Source organism: Ictidomys tridecemlineatus, chromosome 2, assembly GCF_052094955.1.
Source record: "Ictidomys tridecemlineatus isolate mIctTri1 chromosome 2, mIctTri1.hap1, whole genome shotgun sequence".
In the NCBI taxonomy this organism is placed as follows: Eukaryota; Metazoa; Chordata; class Mammalia; order Rodentia; family Sciuridae; genus Ictidomys; species Ictidomys tridecemlineatus.
Genome location: NC_135478.1, coordinates 15,055,133 through 15,065,259, shown reverse-complemented (window position 1 = coordinate 15,065,259; position 10,127 = coordinate 15,055,133).

Genomic DNA, 10,127 nt, shown 5'->3' with positions numbered 1-10,127 from the left:
CCCTCCAGCTTCTGCTTGTTTATATGTATGGCCGGTCCTCTGGATTGCAGGCTCCATATCGATGTGGATTATAGTCAACCGTGGTTCAAAAACTTGGGGAAAAAAAATTGTGTCTATACTGAACGTGCACTAGCTTTTTTTTTCTTTTCACTATTTCCTAAACAATTGAAGAGAAGAAGGCAGTCTGGGCCTCAGGACCCTCGTCATTCCCATTAAAGGAGCACCCAGGGCTGGGGATGTGGCTCAAGCGGTAGCGCGCTCGCCCAGCATGCGTGCGGCCCGGGTTCGATCCTCAGCACCACATACCAACAAAGATGTTGTGTCCGCCGAGAACTAAAAAATAAATATTAAAAAAAATAATAATAAATAAGTATTTAAAAAAATAAAAAATAAAAAAAAATAAAGGAGCACCCGCCAGACCCTGAGCCTCACAGTGGCCTTAGATGGGGAAACTGAGGCAGGGAGAAGGGAGCTGAGGCCGGGGTCTCCAGAGCCATGCCCTGGTCTCAGGTGGACCTCCCTGGAACGGCCTGAGGAGATGAGGCCCCAGGAGGTGGTTTTGCCACAGAGCGAGGAGGGGTCCCTCTGGGGCCAGGCAGGCCAGACTGGCTCTGCACCCTACAGGACAACACCAAGGGCCCCTCGCTCCCCTTCTGGAGGCTTCCAAGTGCCAGGCACGGCTGGCCCGATTTCTCATGCTTTCCTCCCTTCAAGCATCAACACACAGAACCAATCAATGTGCTTTCGGGGTCACGCCTTCTCCCTCCCTGTTCCCTGCCCCATCTTTGGTCAGAGGGCCTCTTAGGACCTGCTCTGGAGACCTTCACCGTGACTTTATTTTCTGGTCCCATCAGATGCCCGCAGCTTGTCTGGCCTGCGTCCCGCTCAGACCCGGGATTGGCCGTTTCTCCAGAATCCCTGGGCCCCTTTTGTGGGACACGGCACCTAGAGGCCATCGCTGGAGTTAGGGTGCTCTCCAGGTCCTTTGTCGTTCTGGAGATGGAGCCTGGAACCCAGGGCCTCATGCACGGTAGGCAAGTCTCCACCCGGAGCCTCCCTCCAGCCCCAGGCCTCCTCCCTGGACAGAGAGAGGACGTGCCTTTCCTTTCTGAGAGATGATACATTATATGTTAGACCAATATTGCCAATCTCCTTATTCAGGATCACAGGATTTTATTTAACTGCATTGCCTTTAAACTTGGACTTCTTTCCTCTAACACTAAAATCTGGGTTCCTATTGACATCAACATTATTTTCTTAATGCAAAAATACATAGAATGATTTCAGGCTAGTAATGCCAGCAATTATAGCTAACACTATGATTGTCAAAAACAGCTTAAGATTTGCAATTATTATGCACAACCAGACGAATGAGAAGTTATACTCCATTTATGTATGATGTGTCCAAATGCATTCTATTGTCGTTTAAAGCTAGAACAGTTTTTTAAAAATTAAAAAAAAAATTTTTTAAATCTGCAATTCTTTTTTGCCTTGGGGTACATCCTACCAGGGAACATGTGTATAGTGTGCTCAACATACTGTGCTTCAGCCAGGAGCAGTGGCACACACCTGTTATTCCAATTACTGGGGAGGCTGAGGCAGGAGGATCACAAGTTCAAGGTCAGTCTGGGTACTGAGTGAGACCCTGTCCCAAAACATAAAAAGGGCTGGGGATGTAGCCCAGTGAGAGAGCACCTTGGATTCCATCTCAGCACTGAAAAAAACCTACTGTGTTTAAAGTCATTCAAAATAATTCCTATTTGTGTGGTTGAGCTGTCAACTCCAAATCACAACTGCCGGAATCATTTTCATTTCAAGTTTCTCTGGTTCTCTCTTTCTTTCCTTCTCCTCCTTTAATTTGGTTTTGGTTTCAGAGTCATGTTGACAAAATAAGATAAACTCAAAGTCATCCAGCCTCCATAAGCCTGTTCCTTTTATCCTGTTTCTTTTTTTTTTTCCTCTTAAATTTTGCAGTTCATTCTTCCATTTTAAATATAAGCAAGTAAGGACTGGGTGCAGCTCGGTGGTAGAGCACTTGCCAAGCATCCCATCACTGCCCTGCTGGAAAAAAAGAAAGTGAGAAAGACACAAGCAGAAAAAAATACATTCATATCCTCCCTTAGATGAGGGACAGCCTATACCATGCGCTTTTCTCTAACCTGAAGTTCATTCTGATGCTAACGTGCTCGTTGGTTTGGGTTCTGGGGATTGTACCCAGGTGCCTTCTACCACTGAGCTCCATCCTCATCCCTTTTTATTGTTTAAAGTTTCCCGGGCTGGCCTCAAACGTGTGATCCTCCTGCCTCAGCCTCCTGAGTAGCAGAGATTACCCGTGTGCGCCACCACGCCCGGCGTGATGCTGAGGACTCTAAATATAGACTGGAATTTATCAACAGGGTATTATTCTGTTTGGGCCAAGGGGAAAAAAAAGAAAGAAAGAAACCCAGAAGGTAGTAGACCATTTTGCTAGTACCAGTTATTTCAGGGCACTGGTTTTATTTTTTTAATTTCATCCACTTGCTAGATATTTATGGAGATATTTATGGTACACTCAGGGTGTACTCACTGTCACCCGGGGCAGAACAGTATCTGAATTTAGTTTTCTGTGCCAATGTTTTTAAATTTACCAGTGAATACCAGGAGCAAATAAATAAGCAATAAAAATTCACTGAGGGAATGAAATGCGTCTGCACGGGATCTGTGGAGGTCATTTACATTATGCACGCCTGTGTTTCCCGAAACTGTTTTCATAGTGAACACACATGACTCTGGCAACCAGGAAGGGCGATGGCTGGGGCTGGGGCTGGGGCTCAGGGGTAGAGATCTTGCCTGGAACATGCGAGGCTCCAGGGCTGGGTTCCATCCTTGGCACCACGACGTCAGAGAAGAAAACTTGCAAAGCTGCGTCCATTAGAGAATGCATGCCCTGCACGTATGTCCGTGCCCCTCCCTGTGCCCCACCTTCACACCTCCATTCTGGTTCCTCTAGCCCCAGCTCCCCTCAGCCTCTCCCTAGGCCTGGGACCCCCAGAGCCCAGCTCAAGGGGCCTAGTGCAGGGCTGGGCTCCTGGTCAATGTGTATTAAGATGGGACATATTGATTTCCAGAAGGGGAAACAGGCTCAGAGAGGTCAAGTGACCTATCCAGTGTCACACAGTGACACCCAGCTCTCTGCCCTTGCTGCCCCCTGGAGTGGACTCAGGCTAAGTCCAGATTCCTTTCCTGGGACCTTTTTGCTGGGCTTACTAGATTGCATCCCCCCCCACCCCGGAGACATATTCGATTCCTTAATGGGCCACACTAGAAATTACTCCACTTCCGGGCACCCAGCTCACACTGGTACTGTTGGGCCTCCAAGCAGCCTAGGCCTCAGGCCTGGTCCTCAAGGAGTCCCTAGTGTGGAGGCAGAGCCAGACACCGTGTTTACTCTTACCACCATGGGTTCAGGCCTGGGCTGCAGAGAGGAACTGAGAGAGCCTAGAGGGCTGCCTGGAGGAGGGGCCATGAGCTGGGCTTGAAGAATGAGCGGGAGGAGGCTGGACAGAGTGAAATGCAGCTGGGTGGACACACGGGTGTGGATGATGTGGGCTTGTGTGGGTGGATGGAGAGGAAGGAGAATGGTGGAGCAGCATGGAGGAATGGGGGCTGGGGGAGGGGAGGGGAGGAGACGGGTGGATGGTGGACAGAAGACACAGGGATGGTCGGGGTGAGGGAAGGGCGGGTGGGGAGATGGCTGACTGGGTGGATAGACAGACGGCTGGCTGGATGGCTGGATGGATGAGATGGATATATGGATGGAAGGATGGACAGATGGATGGAAAGGATGGATAGATGGATGAAGAGATGGATGGATAGGATGGATGGATGAATGAATGGATGGATGGATAGATGCATGGATGGATGGATGGATAGATGGATGGATGGATAGATGCATGGATGGATGGATGGATAGATGGATGGATGGATAGATGCATGGATGGATGGATGGATGGATGGATGGATAGATGGATGGATGGATGGATGGATGGATGGATAGATGCATGGATGGATGGATAGATGCATGGATGGATGGATAGATGCATGGATGGATGGATGAATGGATGGATGGATAGATGCATGGATGGATGGATAGATGCATGGATGGATGGATGGATGGATGGATGGATGGATGGAAAGGATGGATAGATGGATGGATGGATGGGTGGATGGATGGATGGATGGATGGATGGATGGATAGATAGATGGATGGATGGATAGGATGGATGGATGGATAGATGGATGGAATGGATGGAAAGGATGGATAGATGGATGGATGGATGGATGGATGGATGGATGGATGGATGGATGGATGGACAGATGGCTTGCTGGCTGGCTGGCTGGATGGATAGACAGATGGCTGGATGGACAGCTGGATGGATGAGATAGATATATGGATGGATGGATAGACGGTTGGCTGGCTGGATGGCTGGCTGGATGGGATGGATATATGGATGGAAGGATGGGTGAATATATGGATGGATGGATGGATGGATGGATGGATGGATGGGATGGATGGATGAATGGATGGATGGGGGATGTGTGAGTGAACAAACAAGTGGTGGATTGGAAGGGTGGGGCTTGGACTGCCACGTTTTCTAAGCATGCTGGCTACCCCCAGAGAGTCCCGTAGAGACAGCCTCCATGGTGGGGGCTCCAGCATCCCGGTGCATGGCAGCCTATCTCCAGCCTGGCCTCCACGGGGGCTTTCCCAGGGCCCCTCCTCCTGCCAGACTCCAGGCTCCTGCTCTTTATTCAGGGTCTGGTGCTGCTCCACACCATGGAGTCCCCCGCCGGCAGGTACCACAGCTGCCAGGGGGTGGAGGTCTTCAGCAGGTGTGACTTGGAGGTCACTGTGACCAGACACACTGTGTGACATGGACTCCAGCATCACCATGGTGTCCCAGCTGCTCTCTGAAAGGTGCCCCCAATCCACACCACCTTGAATGTGCAATCTCATCTGAATGAGTCCCCACGGGTGTGGCCGCTGTCCCGGGTGGATACCCCTGCGTTTACCCACGTGTTCCTCACTCACGCGTGCAGCCAGGTCCCCAGGAAGGCCCCACTTCCCTGCACCCCAAGGATGCTCACTGCTGACTCCTTAGCTCCCGCCCCCTGTATTTCCACTCCCCCTGCCTCTGCTCATCACCTCCTTTGGAGTTGCCCCTAGAACAGCAATGCCCCCAAGAGACCCCTGAGGGCTCAGCCCAGCACCAGCTCAGAAGAACCCCCAAAACTAAAGAACCACAGGTACGATGGGATGGCGGAGCAGATGGCTAGGGGTACTGACGCCCCTTCCCTAACTCTGGCCTTTTGATTCGTATTTACTTTGGGATTTATTTATTTAACAGAGTTAAGGGTTTTGAGAAGTGGGGCCCAATATTTTATTTATTTATTTATTTTTGGAGCTGCTGCGGATGGAGTCCAGGGCCCTCACTCATGCTAGGCTAGCGCTCGCACTGAGCTACACCCCTGCCCTTTTTATCTAATTTTATTCTGAGGCAGGATCTCACTAAGTTGCTGAGGCTGGTCTTGAACTTGCGATCCTCCTGCCTCAACCTTCTAAGTTGCCAGGATTGCAGGTGTGGGCCACCATGCCCAGCCTTCATGTAACCCTTTTGGTCTTTCCTGTAGGGGTCCTCCCTCCCCAGCCTGCGTCCCCTGTGACCCCCTCCGGGGGTGGAGGATCTCCCTGCTTCCGGAAGCAGATGTTTTCCTCCCATTGGTGCCTGGGACCTCAGTGATAAGACCTGGAGCCGCCGTCAGGGCCTTGTGAGGGAGAGGAAGGCAGGACAGGACCGGAAGGGGTTATTGAGATGAGCTTCCTCCCCAGGCCCTGGGAGGGATATGAGCTCTGAGCCTGTGGCCATCCCTAGGAAAACAATGAAAGTGATAATAACAATGCTGCCTGCTCAGGCACGGTCCTGGGCTCGCCTCCGTGTGCAGTAGCCTATTCCACCCTCAGTCAGCTCCTCGTCAGGGTGGCCTTCAACAACCATTCTAGAACTGGTCTGTTGTTTCACATGATTGTCCTCCTCACAAGATGCTGTGGGGAATTATCCTATGTAGCCAGACACAGTGACCCACGCCTGTCATCCCAGCAACTCAGGAGGCTGAGGCAGGAGGATGGCAAGTTCAAGGCCAGCCTCAGCAACTTAGAGAGATGCTGTGTCGAAAAATAAATCAGAAGAGCTGGGGGTGTGGCTCAGGAAGAGTGAGGCCCTGGGTTCCATCCCTAGAAACACACACACACACACACACACACACCCTCCCCCCACACACACACACCCACACTCAGCAGGGGAGGTTAAAGCACAGGCCAAAAGGCAGATTAGGGGCCCAGCCTTGGCCTTGAGCTGCCACAGTGATTGTCTTCCTTCCAGGTTTCCCTCTGAGACCCCTTGCCCCCCCCACTTCCTGAGGTGCCAGAGCTGGTGGAGCTGGCAGGTGAGCTAGGAAGGCTTCCTGGAGGAGGGGATCCCCGAGTTGGCGTTCTGGGCCATAGATGGGGCCCGACCCACAGGCAGGAAGGAGGCTGAGTCTCCATGAGGCTCATGGAAGGTGTTGGGGCAGGGGAAAGAGCAGTGTGGCTGGGGGGAGGCACCCCTGGTGAGGGGGCCGGTGCTGGCATCCCAGGGGGCACGGCCAGGCTGCTGGCCACCAATCAGGACAGTGCCAAGGACCAGGAGCGGCCTCCTCTGGCACACGAGAGAGGAGGCTGTGGTGTCTGAGTCACCCGCTCGCTGCTGGGAGAACATTCGGCGCCCAGAGGCCCCGCGTGGGCTGTCACCAAGCAGGAACACGGCCCCCGGAGCCCCTCCATGCCGCCTTCCCCGCGGCCTCCCGCTCTCTGTTCCACAGCTGTTCCCTCAAGGCCACAGAAGGAGCGTGGGATGTGGGGGGGGTGAGTGGCGAGGAGGCTGGAGGCTGGAGGGAGGCTGCTCCACCAGCACCCGGGAGCTTCCAGGTCGGGGGCCTCCCTGGCCAGGGCCCAGAGGATCCCGGGGTGACCTGCGTCTAAGGACGGTTGAGGATGGGGAAACCAGGGCTCAGAGAGAGCGGGTGGGTCTCCGTTCTCCCCGGGGAACAGACACCTCGTTCCCTTTTAAGAGCCGAATCCCTGCCCAGGCCTGGTGGTGGGAAGCCCAAAGTGCCCCTCCCTCCCCAGCTCCACACTCTCCCATGGCTCCCCAGCACCTTCAGAACTAAGCCCAGACCTCACCACGGCCCACAAAGCCCAGCTGAGCTCCCGTCACCCCCACCCCAGGTCTCAGCCGCCTCCCCACCCTTATTCCACCCTGGTCACCCCGGCCTTCCCAGTGCTCTTCCAACAGGCCCAGTGTGTCCCCACCTCAGGGCCTTTGCAGATGCTCCTGTCCAGAGCACTCTGTGAATGATGACACAAAGAAGTGGCCAGTGGGAAGTGGGACGGGAACCCAGGTCCACCTGAAGCCCCAGCCCCGCTCTCGCCAGCGCTGCTAAGTTCAAAAGAAACGTTTAGGCCCGTGGACTGTGGAGCTGACCGATTCTCAGCGAGTCCAGAGCCCACGGCCACTGGCCGGGTGCCAAAGACCCCCAGGCCTTCCGCCCAAGCCCCTCTGCTCAGAGAGCACCGAGGCCACCGCCACCCAAGGCCATGGCGTCCCTGCTGATGTGTCCGCAATTTCTCCGCCCCACTTTCTGCCCTCCACGCGGGTGGATGTCGGAGCCTTCAAGGACAATGAATCCAAAAATAATCGGGCGACCTACCTCCCAAAAATGGGGCAGCCCCGCCCAGCCACCTGGCACCCAGGAGGTAATTAGTGCATGTGGCAAACTAGGGTAATTAGTTCCGCGGGAACTGAACCTGGGATCCAGCTTTAGGGGGCTTCGGCACCCACCGCCTCCTCACACCCCCCTCCCACCTTGGTCCTGGGACATTAAGTCCACAGCCCAGTTCCAGACCCCACCATCTAACCCCATCCTGGCTCCGTGCTTCCCGGAGCTGCTCATTGAATGAATGACGTTTGGTCTTGGACAGAATTAAGTTTTGAATTGAAGGCAGGGTCTCCCCCAAGGAATGTGAAGTCAACAAATTCCCTTCCCCAGGGCCCCGATGTGTCCACCCTGCACACCAAGGGACACTCAGGCTGGGGGAGTGAGAGGTGGACACAGAGCCTGCCAACCATGGGGTTAGGGCTGAGTTAGAAGGGAAAGGGACGGGAGAAGGTCTAGAGGAAGAGGAGGAGGGCTTCCTGACATGGGGGCGTTGGTAGCAGGATTTTGAGGGGTGAATAGGAGTTGGTCTGTAGGCTGGCCCAACTAGCTATGGCCACGGGACTGGGGGTTGGTTGAAGGGGCACACAAGGGGATGGAAGCCATCAATTTCAAGGATATAATGCAGGTTGGACCCATTTCTGTCCTACAGAACTCATGCCCTTGTTGGGACCCTTCAACCCCTGAAAATGAAAATCTTCAGAATTTCATTCAGGGTTGGGCATGGTGGCTCGGGAGGCTGATGCAGGAGGATCTCGAGTTCAAAGCAGGAATTCAGTTAGGCACTAAGCAACTCAGTGAGACCCTGTCTGTAAATAAAATATAAAATAGGGCTGGGGAGGTGGCTCAGTGGTCCAGTGCCTCTGAGTTTAATCCCCAGTACCAAAATAATAATAAAATAATAATAATAATAATAATTTGGCCCAGGATCAAAACCGTATATCACCAATGTTTATAACAGCAAGCATTTATTAAGCACCTACGGTCATGCTCTCTTCACATAAGAACTCATCGGATCCTGACTGTAAACCTCAGAATTGGGCACCACGTATAATGCCCAGTTTATAAGTGGGGAAACTGAGGCACAGAGAGAGGAAAGTGACTTGAGAGTTGCACTGTTAGTAAGAGGCAAGGCTGGCTCGTGTGACTCTGGAGGCCATGGAGGTCCAAGGCTGGGGCCTAGGGACCCCCACTTTCTGAAAGCACCTATGGACACTGCTGCCGGCGAGCCTTGCTCTAGGTGCTGGGACTGAATGTGTCAGAAGTGAAGTAATCAGGTCCGAGGGGGTGGCTGGGCCCACAGCTGTGGGGAAGAGTGCCTGGACCTCTCCTACTCTGTCGGTCGGAACCCTCGGGAAAGGAGAGGCAGTTTAGCTTTGCTCCAACGACTGAGTCAGATTGAACGAGGCAGAGACAGAGCTGGTTAAGTAGCTGCCACTGCAGATGCAGCTTCACCAGGGCCGAATGAGCTGTCCTGGTCCTTTCTTGGTCCCTCCTATGATAGGAAGGTCATTCCCTGGCACTACTCCTGCGCCCCCAGGTGTCACATCTAATCAGCTGCCTTCAGGTGGTGACCACTGCCTGCCCTTCAAGGACATTCCCATCCCTGGAAGAGAGGCCTCAAGTCCCAGGCAGCAGAGAGCTTAGTCTGAGCTCTGGGCAGCCTGTCTACACCCAGGGGACAGATACTGCCTGGACATTCCCTGCCCTTCCCCTCCACCTCCAGCCCTGCAACCATCAGCCCATCCTCCAGGCTAGGAAACTGAAGGCTACACTGAGGAAGCTACTCCCTCAGCTTGCACTTGGCTGAGACAGCTTCAGGTTGAGTTTGCTCCAGGCCAGCCCTGTCCTTACACCTCCCAGGGGCCTGAGAGGGGGGATGTCCAGGGAAGCAACTCAACTCTGCACTCTCTCTCACATTCTTGTTTCTGCCCACACAAGGAGCAAAGTCTGCCTGGGCCCCTTGCCCAACCACCCCCCTAGAATAGCCACATGGCCCCAGCTCTGCAGCCAGCCCAGTCCTTGGCAAACTGTGAGCAGTTTCCAGACAACTTGGCCCTTCCAGCACCTATCCCAGATACTTATTTTTTTTTTAAAATATTTTGTTGGTAATAAGAAAAAGTCACTCTCTGAACAGAACAGACGGTATTTTCTTTGTTCCCCACAATGTTCAGGCATTTCATGGCTTCAGGCCTGAGAACGAAGCCAAATCCTTTGCTTCCGCACATGCCTCGTGGAGTCAGAAGCAGCTGAGGAAACTGAGGCACAGAGATGGACAGCTGCTCCTGTGCTCCGCGAAGCTGGGGATCCGGGGACGGGCAGCCCTAGAGAAGGAC